Source organism: Rhinopithecus bieti, unplaced genomic scaffold (genome assembly GCF_001698545.2).
Source record: "Rhinopithecus bieti isolate Rb0 unplaced genomic scaffold, ASM169854v2 scaffold_11291, whole genome shotgun sequence".
Classification (NCBI taxonomy): Eukaryota; Metazoa; Chordata; class Mammalia; order Primates; family Cercopithecidae; genus Rhinopithecus; species Rhinopithecus bieti.
Genome location: NW_016807158.1, coordinates 3,604,386 through 3,615,710, shown reverse-complemented (window position 1 = coordinate 3,615,710; position 11,325 = coordinate 3,604,386).

Sequence of the window (11,325 nt, the reverse complement as noted above, 5' to 3'; positions counted from 1 at the left end):
TTATAAACTTTTAACACTGCTTTGGGGGCATCTCAGAGATTTTGTTAAGTTCTATCCATATTTTCATTAATTTCAAAGTCTTTTTTATTTCTGCCTTAATGCTAATATTCACCCAGGAGTTATTCAGGTATAAGTTGTTTCATTTCCATGTATTCATGTTGACATTGTTTAGTGCATTATTTGTCACATAGGATAATCTAAATATGTTACATGTGCTCTCTTGTATCATTCTCATCACAAATCTGTGAGAAAGAAACTCAGGCTCAAAGAGATTTAGTGAGTTATCAAAGGGCTTACAGCTAATGCACAGTGGAGCCTTTGACCTAAAGGATTCTAATTTCAGAACACATTCTGTTAACCAATATACTATACTATTTAAGCTATGCTTACTAGCATTTCTTCAAAGATGAGCAACAACTAAAATCTCAGAGCTAAAATTAGATTGTCCAGACAAAGGTCAGAGATAAATAGAAACAGTAGAAATTGAGAAGTGGTGAGAAATAGGCTGTAGGGAATAAGGAGTGGCAAGATAATAAAGAGACTGAAAATTCCACAAGAAGTTTGAATTTCAGAATAATAGCAATGGGCACCAATTAGAAGGCTGTTGACATAGTCTGATCAAAGATGGGCAAATGAAGTAAAGGAAAGTAAATAGACTTGAGGTAAAATCAGCTGCACTTGGTGAAACAGAATATTGAATTTGAGAACGAGAGTGAGCAAAGAAGTCTCCCAGGTTTCTAGTTAAAGTAATTGTTGGAAGGTGATGCCTTTCACCAAGATAGAAAACCTGAAAAGATGAGCCCATCTTTAACAAAAGAAGATAGTTTCCATTGTTGACATGTTGAGCCTAAATGTGGCTTTTCTAAATATCCAGAAAGGAAGATGCCTATTTAAGAAACAATCAGTATAAAGGTATAATCTATTTTCAGGAGTCCTCACTACATGGACTCAAATTGATTCTACACAATTGTGCAATACTGGCTGGGAATGAGGAGAGCTTTGTACAGAATCATGAGTAAAACAACATCTAGGAAATATGCAGAGAAAGAGAACTAACAGCAGAGACAAAGCAGTGACCAGACAGAAAAACCAAGAGGTTATTGTGGCAAGGAAATGGTCTCAGGGAAGCCAGAAAAAGAGTGTTTCAAGACGAGAGTAATGACCACAAAACCTAATGTTGGGATAAAGACAAGTAAGATAAAAATCTAAAAAGTATTCATTGTGTTTGGCAACAAGACAGGCATAGATTTGGTGGATCAGTGAAGTAGTGGAGGAGACTGGCATAGTCCACCCACATCTCTACAGGGCCCAAACATCCATCCGCAGCTGCTCTGAATACCCGTTATTAGTCCTCAGCTGTGTCCCTCAGTGAGAATTGCCTTCAGCCAACAGAGGACTTCCTTGCCTAGAGTTATGCCCTCCCCCAAGGATGGCCTGTGACCAAATGCTTGCTGATGTGAGAATACAAAGACCTCTTCTCTCAATTGGAGATAAGTCTGAAAAGCCATCTCAGTTTCATAGCTCTTATAGCTTTAGCTGAGATTGCAATTGTACTTGCAGTATGAGTCAGTTTCTGCCTCTTCCCAATTCTACCTTCATCACTTTCTTACAAGTGAATCTTCCAAGGATAATTTCCAATAAACTTTCTGCTCACAATTTCTCATATCAGAGTCAATTTCAGGAAATTTAATCTAAGCTAGCTGGTACAAGAAGTAGTCCTACAAAGTAGACTCTAAATTGGGGTTTGGAGGTGGATCTCTCACTGGCAAGCTGGCAATGAGGACCCTATTACTGGTAGTAGTTGTAGTATGGATAGTTCCTGCCATGCTATGATGGTACAATTGTTAAAACTTTCACTGATGGTGAGCTGGGATAGAATACCAGTAGAAAAGGATATGCTGACTAATGGAATATTTCTGACACTAGACAGGAATGAGTTAAAATACATTCTGAAATTGGGTGGCTACAGCTGATTATCATTGAAGAAAGATAAAGATGGGCTTGAGGTGAGAATCACCAATTAAAGACAAAATATGAGAGTCAGAGGGACTCCTTGGCAAGTTTTATGAAAATCCTAATCTCCTAAAGCCAGAGGGAGGAGAGGATCAGGCTCATGATTTATTTATAAGAGTAGAGGAACTTCAAAGAGCTTAAATTTTCAGCTCTGAAAGTTTTTCTGTATACTGATAGAGCCCTAATAGGAAAAGCAGAGACCCTGGAAGGGATAAATGGTTTTGAATATCTGGAACTCCCAGAGTTTCATGAAACCATTGTGCCTGAAGATGTGGCGCATTCCCTCTTATTAAAAGATAGTGGCTGTCCCCCTTGCTTGAAGATGGTGCAGAGGTGTCAAATACATCAGCAGCTCACAAAGCAGTGTTTGCCCTCTTTAAACTCTAGTCCTACTTCCCTGGCAGGTGATCATACTAAGAGTTAAATCCAAGCAATGAACAAAGGAGAAGCCAGGTCCTGATGGGGAAAGAACCTAGAAAACTGGAGTTCTATTCAGGATCATTTACAACTTCCCTAGGGGATCACAGCCATTTGCTCAGGTAACTAAGTATTGTGGAAAGATTTTCCAGATTTTCTGAAGGGTTGTCGGGGTAAGAATGGATTTTGAAACTGGAGACACAAAGCGCCAGGATTCTCTTGCTCTCCCAGTTAGTATGGGTGCCTATAGGAGGAAAGGTAATACATAAATTCCTGGATAGGTCTGCCTCACAGTTGGTCCACTGGGTCCACAGACCCACCTGATGGTTATTTCTCTGCTCCCCATATTTGTTTTTGAAATGGACATACTTGATGATGGGCCCAACCCCTTATTTTGTTTGCTTGACATGTGAGGTGAAAGTTATCTTGATGGACTAGTGTGAATTGCCTTCAGCCCCTACTTTCAGCCCTGATAATAACTTTATTTAATTTAAAAAATTGTCTCAGGAGGAACACCACCCCCAGAAATTTAAACAAGGCAGAGGTGATTATCCATGCAATATACCCATTTAATTTGCAAAAATCAGATCAATCATTGTGGTTGCTAGTGGGTTGCCACAAACTTAATCAAATGGTAGTCTCAATTGCAGCTGTCAGCAAGGTATTTGCTGTGGCACATTAACATAGCCTCTGGCACATACTATGTAGCCATTAACCTGGAAAATGCCTTCTTTCCCACTCATATGAGAAGTAGGATGAGGAGCCGTTTGAATTCATGTGTAATGGACAACACACAATGGTCTTGTCTCAGGACACTGTCAGCTCTCTGCTTGTCTATCAGAGTCTGAAGGAACTTTAACTACCTGGACATTTCACAGAGGTATTATTTTAATCTCATGGGATGAGCAAGCAGTAAACAGTATGTCAGAAACTTAATAGATTCATGCACGCCCTCGGGTGGTAGATATACACTACAATGTTAGCAAACTGTCAAATCAGTAAAGTTTTTTTAGGGATCCAGTAATCTTGGGTGTGTGAGGACAAATAAAGGGCAACTGATTGCATCTTGCCTCCCCCACAACTAAAAACAAAGCAAAATCACCATGCTGAGGAGGTATTTTAGAGCTCTACTACTGGAAATACTGGTTAACCTATTTACCACATATAGTGACATGAAAAATTGCCATATTTGAGTGGAGACAAGAACAGGCAAGAGTTTTCCAGGAAAGAACAAGTTTAGACTACAGTGCAAACAACCCTGTCACTCAGGCCATACAACCTGGGAGTCTAGTGCTAGAGTTATCTGCAGTGGGATCAAACACTGTATGGATTTTACAGCAAGCCTAATAAATGGGCCAGCAAGTAACCACATGGCTAGTGTTTTCTTCATGAGCATTATTCAGTCTAAATCACCAAGTCATAAAGGGCTCAAAAAAGCCCAGCAGCAATCCATTGCCAGGTGGAATTGGTACATCTGGAGTTGAGCATGACAGATCCAGAAAGCTGAATGCACAGGTAAACTGCATGACACGGGACCGAGCTCCCCAGTCATCTGCCAGGGTTGAACAGCTTGTTTCCCTCTGCTCATGACTGCTGCCTCACAGGAAACCCCCATGGCAACTACTGAGAGAGGAAAAGGACAAACAGGATTAATAAATGGGTAAATTATTATGGTGGGTTCAAGCCAGAAGTGGATGCTTCTACACTATAGTCTGTCTCAAGCCTGGCCCTGTAAGTCATCAGTGATATAAACCAAAAATGAAATTCTAAACCCCAAAACCAAGTGAATGGATGAATAGACCCCTCCTTTCAGCCATAGCATTCCAAAGTTAACCTGAAAAACTAGTTTGGGCCATGATGAGAAGGAGGAGCCAGACATGCCTCATTATACCCACTTCCCTTTTGTAATTACTGACAGAAAAGACTCTTTAGGTATGATAAGAAACATTTACAATCTCTTGTCTCTGAGACCTGCTTCCTGGAGGCTTCATCTGAGTGATAAAGTCTTGGTCTCCACAACCCCTTATCGTAATCCAGATATTCCTTTCTATTGATAATAACTCTTTCAACCAATTCCCAATCAGGAAATCTTTGACTCTACCTATGACCTGGAAGCCTCCACTTCCAGTTGCCCTGCCTTTTGGGACTAAAACAATGTACATCTCACATGTATTGATTGATGCATTATGCCTCCCTAAGATGTATAAAACCAAGTGGTGGCCCAGCCATCTTTGGCACATGTTCTTAGGACCTCCTGAGGGATGTGTCACAGGCCAGTGATCATTCATATTTGATTCAGAATAAATCTCTTCAACTATTTAGAGAGTCTGACTTTTTTCATCAACAATGAGAGAAAAACTTCTGGATGGGCAGAGCTCCCAGTGAGGGACCTGGTCAGCCATTTTGTATGGAATGAGAAACAGCTTGAGGTAAGTGGCACAATCCTGAGATTTAGTGGCTCCTTAAATGTTGCATTCTAGGTGCCTCTCTTGCCTGAGTCTACTCCTGGTTCTGTATGAGATCAAGGCATCCACTGCTCCTATGATATCCTGCCCAACTCAGAAGAAATCAGTTTGGTAGAGATAAACTGGCCTCTTTAAAAAATAAGAGAGAGAGAGAGAGAGAGAGAGAGAGAGAGAGAGAGAAAGGGGTCTTTGTGTGTTGCCCAGGCTGGAGTGCACTGACTGTTCACACATGTGATCTACCGCTGATCAGCAGAGGAGTTCTGACCTGCTCCATTTCCAACATGAGATGGTTCACCCCTCCTTAGTGAACCTCATGGTTAACTGTTCCTGGGAGGTCCCCATAGTGATACTGAACTTAACCTGGACACCCAACTGGCATATCACACTACAGCCCGGAACTCAGGAACCCAAGCTATGCTTCTGGCCTCAGCCTCCCAAGTAGCTGCGACTCCAGGTGTGGACTACCACACCTGGCAGATTGGTTTCTTAAAAGCATAGCTGAGGGCCAGCTTAGAAAGGATATCCTATGAGAATGGGCGTCAACCTCCAGAGTGTCACATACAGCCTAAATCAACAGTCATCATGTGGAGCTTTGTTCCCCAAAGGTAGAATTCAAGGGCTTGGGAACTGAAAGATTAATGTTGGAGTGGCCCTGATAACCATTACTCCCAGTGATTCACTTGGAGGGAACTGGTGTTTTCCCCTATATGTTTTAGATTCTACATGTCTGGAAATGCTGGTTCCTATAACAGTACCATTGAATTTTTAGACTACTGCTACTCAATCTTCCAGTATCCTTGTGCCAAGAAACCAGCAGGAAAGGAAAGGAGGCACCACCCTGGATAAGGTAATCGATATGGTCTTCAGGAGGAGGAAGGGCAGCTGCTACCAAATGAGGGCAGGATGGGATATGTTTGGGTCTCTTTGGTGCTGCCATGCCCAGTTTTAATCATATGCAGGAAAACACATCTGCCATGGCCCGAGAATAGCAACCCTAGAGCTCAAACTGCTCAAGAATGATGTTGTGTGTGCAACACCTAATGAGGCAAACTTCCTAGATCAGCGGAAGTGTGAGTTGAGGTAGAGGGAACCTCGAATGGATGGTACAGGAAGATGGTATCAGTTAGTTTTGAAATCAGCTGCAGCAGCAGAAGCTGTAGTTCATCCAACTGACACTTCTTTTCATAATTTCCCAGGAAACAAGACTAATCAGGATCCCAGAAAGCTTTGCCCTGGTAGGAAGATAGTATCTAGGAAGGAAGTGACTGTGAACCTCTCAAAGTTTAGTTGTAGTGCATACTATGTTGCTCATCCAGACCCTCTCTGTAGAGCCAATTACCTCATTCCTTCTCTGGGAATTGCCATCCACCAGAGGTAAGTGCCCCCATTTGCAGAACTGCCATGCAAGAGGCAGCCCAGGTCAGTGACTGTATGGTGAGAAGATTTATCTTAATTGGAAGAATTCCAGTCCTCCCTCACAGGATCAACTGAGGCCTCAGGAAGAAACACACTGGAGATCTCCTTCCCCCTGTTTAATCCTGCCTGCCTCATGTCCTTACAAGAGCATCTCCTGAGAGCATATCCAACAAACCCTTTGGCCCAAATTCTCTGTCTCAGAATCTGTGTCTAGGGACTGAGTCTAAGACATGGGGGCAAACAACAAGCTGCTATAAGCCAAAGTGACTGCGGAGAAGCAGCTAAGACAGTAACAATAGGAAGCTGTTTCAGTCAACAAGAGGAAAGAAACATGGTGGAAGCTCCAAGAGCTAGAGGGTTTGAGAGAGGTTTTATTTCCTTATTGTTGGTTGTTTGTTTAAGATAGAAAAGGCTTAAGCATGCTTACATGTTGATGGAATAGAGGAGGAGGGAGAAGATACAGAAAAATATATGAGAAAAATAAATAGTATGAGGTTACAGAGGGGACAGGAAGAGTGGGAATCAAAGGCTCAAGTGGAAAGTTAAGGCTTAACCTTATTTAGACGGGATGACTTAAACATCTGACTTAATGTTTTGCAAATGGTTAGTCACTCATTTCAACACTATTCTTGACTAGTTTCTTCTTTCCCCACTTATATAAATTGCTACTTTTATCACAAACTAAATTGTATATGCCTGAGTTTATTTTTAGGGTTGTCTATTTCATAACCTCTTTATCTATTCTGCATCCAATAATAAATTGATAAAATTACCTTAGGTTTATATGACATTTTGATCAATAGTAGGGTAAGACCTTCCTCCTCATTATCCTCTTCTTTTAAAATTTTACATTTATTTTCTATATATCACATACTTTTCTTTTAAATTTATTATCATGATGTTTTACTTTTACTTGCTATTCAAAATTATTCCATTACATTTTCAAGGTTTTGACTGTTGAGATGGGGGGATTAAAGGTTTTGTTATTAATTGATCTTTTATTGATCCCCTTATGGAATTCAATGAGTTTTTACATTTGTTCATTTTGCACATTGTTTTTAAAAATAGTAATTTTTTACTTTTCAATAATTTATATTGAATTCATTTCTCATTAACCTTATTATAAGAGTCAGAACCTACCATAATATTTTTCAAGACGGAGATTTGAGTACAGGAAGATTTGAGGAAATTGCTCTTGAAACCAACACCTGTGAGAAGGAAGAGAGGAAAACAGGACTGGACAGCAGAAAAGATGGGTTGTTATGCAATCTCAGTTAAGTCCTTAGCAACTCACAAGGAGCTCTGAAGCTTAGACAGTCAGTCCTTCAGAGTTTTGGCGAGTGGACCCAGATAACCAGTCACTGCATACTGCCTTGTCCCTAGAAGGGGCTGTGACCTTGGGCCAGGTGTCACTTCAAATGAGGCATTGCCTGAAGACAGCTGAAGACGGAGAGGTGTTGACCAGGCAGCACACCCGGCAACTTTCCAGGCAGCAGAGGAAATGTGTGTCACTCCTGAAGACGGATCCCGGTAGCACATCACAGCACTCACTGAACGTCATGCATTATAAATGAGGACACTTTTGCGATTATGCTTCCTCCCGTCTCAATTTTACCACTTTAGGGAGACACTGCATAATTTTTGTTTTGGTCTTTTATAGAGAAATTATTATTTTTGTTATGTAGATTTATTTCAAGAATTGTAATTTCTATGTTATTTTCTGTAATGACAGTACATATTATTTTAGCATTATTTCCACATTCTAATGATTACATTCACCACTGGTCTTCAGCACAGTGATTTCTAATTAATGAATTATATATATGTGTGTGTATGCATCATGGATGGATGTCTTATTTAGTAGTACATGCTAAATATATGTCTTGAGTCTTTGCTCATTGGAAAATGTCTTTCTGATGCCTTAAGTTCTTGTGACATTTCTGCGAAATAATTTTTTTCCTCATCATTCAGCAGATATCACTCCATTGCTTTTTGTTACAAAATGCTATTGAGAAGATCCTAATTCCAGGGGAGTCATGAAAATGTACAAATAACCAACGTTCCACAATCCAGTATTTTAATATTGAATACGTAAGTGATCACTTATTTATATTTATAAAACAAAAGGCTCATTATAAAATATTTGAGTGGAACTAAACTGTATAAAGTAAAAAGTTTAAGCCCCCTTCCTCCCTTTCCTGCCTCACCCCCAGACATACCCAATTCACAGTTTAAGGTCTGTCTCTCCATATTCATTTTTTAATCTTACAAGATGTGAGAAAACCATACATATTATGCTGCAATTTGTTTTGTTCACACAGTGTAGCTATCCTAGGCACCCTTCTCTTCTAATACATACCATTTTTTTTGTTTTTGTTTTAGCATTAAAAGGTTTTAAATTTTAATGTGGTCACATCTATGTTTATTATTTTGTGATTTCTTCTACCTAAGCATTCCTAAATGCTTAAATGAAAGCTAAAATGTGTTTAGATATTGCAGCAATGTAGGGTGTTTATTTAATTTACTGAGAACAAAGAATATTGCATTTTTTTTTATCTCCCTCAACTATAACTAAGATAAGGATTCAAGAGAAAATTGAAAAGAACCTAGTGATTGAGAATCTTGTTCTGTGCTAATGTGATCATCTGGTTACCTTGGGCTACCCAAATCAATGACAGCTTCAATGTCCCTGTTTAGTTTCATTTGTAAAACTGAATCTTTTATCTCAGGATTATTCTCTGTTTTAATACCTGATTTTAAAAATTATGTCTGTATGAATAAAGGCCTGGCAGAAGTCAGTCAAGCTAAACAGAATCTTAATAATTTACTTCTTTCCACTCACTGGACGCTAATTGTGAACACTATGCTTCTTGCCTTAGCTGCTGTTTTCCTCTATAGTTACACCTTTAACATTCATTTCTTTCTATGTCCTGAAATATTTTTTCCTATTTTCATTTTTGTCATTGCATATGAATGCATTCATTTACCTGGTGAATATGAGACCTCTGTATATTCAGGTCAGCTTTCAGTTTTCTTTTCTCTCTTGTATTCTCACTTGAAGTATACCTTATTCTGTGCATACTTTTTCTCTAACACAGATTTGTGGCCCTTCTTGCAATCTGTTTTTGCTTCCAATTCCTGTTCTGTCTACTGATCATTTATACATATAATAATAGTTTTCAGATGCTCAGGTCTTTTGCAGGATTTGGGTGTGTTGTCAAAAGCGTAATGCCTTTCTTCATTGGTCAGATTTCTTTTTGACCTTGATTAAGTCTATATTACTAGTCATGTTGGTCAGTCCAGTCTCATCCTGATCACCTGATTCTAAAATTCTTTTCTCTCTTTTAAGTGTCTTATTTTTTTTTTCCATTTTCCAGACCCTCAGATCCTACTAGCCCTTTGACATTTGGAGTACCGTCAGGAATTAACTGACTTCCTTAGCTTGGGACCAACTACTGCGAAAACCTACCTGCACATTTGTGCTACGTTGTGTATTGGTGACTGGACACCATTTTCCCTCTTCCAGCCTCCAGTCTAGCTCCAGCTGCACCCAAACATTGTAACAGCTAGAAGCCTGGGATCTGCATACACCAGAATCTCTATCAGGAGGTTCCAGTTTGGGTTCCACTGGAGTCATACACCTGCTTGAGATTTGGAAGCAAGAAAAGAAGTAGAGGGCATATTATTGTTCTTAGACAACAGGAGGCAGATTGTGGGTTTTGGCAGAGGTATTGCAGCAACTTCTAGGCACTTTCCTATTAATTATCTGCTTCAGGACAGCATCATCTAGCCCAGTTGTTCTCAAAGTGTCATCCTTGAAACATCAGCAGCATTGCCTGGAAACTTGGGAGAGATGCAAATTCTTGACCCAGACCTACACATTCAGAAGCTCTGGAGTTGGATTCTAACATTCTAGGTTTCACAGATCCCCTTAGTTAATCCTATAGGCCAAAGTTGAGAACCACTGAAACATATTCCAATATAACAGATCATGACTGGGCTTTCAAATTGGGTGAGTTAACAAAATCACCAGAAGTGATTCTGAAAACTGGAGATTTGTGTATCCCACCATATATCTTCCCATCAATAAGACTCTCCAAGAAAAGGTCCTATGAATGTGTATTTTTACAAGTGATTCTGATTCTTGGTCAAGTGTGGGAAGTGAGTCAAATGTACTGCTCTAGGGTCTTCCATGCTTCTTGTTTAAACAACATTCCCTTTTCCTTAGAGTTGACAAAGGAAGAGAAAAAGCAACATATTTGAATAAGAAAAAAAAAAAAAAAAAAAAACTGTGAGTTGTTTGGAAAAGTGTGCTTACTCAATGTAAAACCCCTTTTTAGAACTTTAAGATTCTATAGTTCTGTATTTCCCTAGTACTAGCCAAAGATGACTTGCATCACAATCACTATGAGTGCCTATTGAAATTGCAGATACCTGGGTTCCATTCAGACGTATTGTATGGGATCTCTGGGCATTAACAAACACACCAGCACACAAAAACTTCAAAGCCAGGAATGAACTTTTTCCAAGTTTATGCTATACTATATGAGAAAGTGCCATCAGATGTGCTATCTGTACTTCAAGCATAAATACAACAAAAGTATACCTACCAGCATTACTGGTATTAGCTCTGCGCTTCATGGGTAAAATAAGAGTGTGGAAGTAGATTATCTCTAATTTCTCTTCCTGTTCTAAAGTGCTATGATTAAATTACTTATTTATCAACCTATAGCCACTTCCAAAAACCATAAATAATATTATACAGCTTTCCTTGGAACTCCAGCTTCACCATGCATTTGTCGTATTGGCTAGAGACAAATATTTCAAGTTTATCACCATTGTTGGCATAAATACTTAAAATATCAAAAAGTAATATCCAATAACATCCTATTTTATCTCAATGTCTAATTCTAGTTGTAGATTTTCTTTATTCCTTATTGTAAAAATGCAATCTTTACATTCTGTTAATGGCTAATTTGGAAATATGCTTAACCATTGAGGCTTTCTATTATTG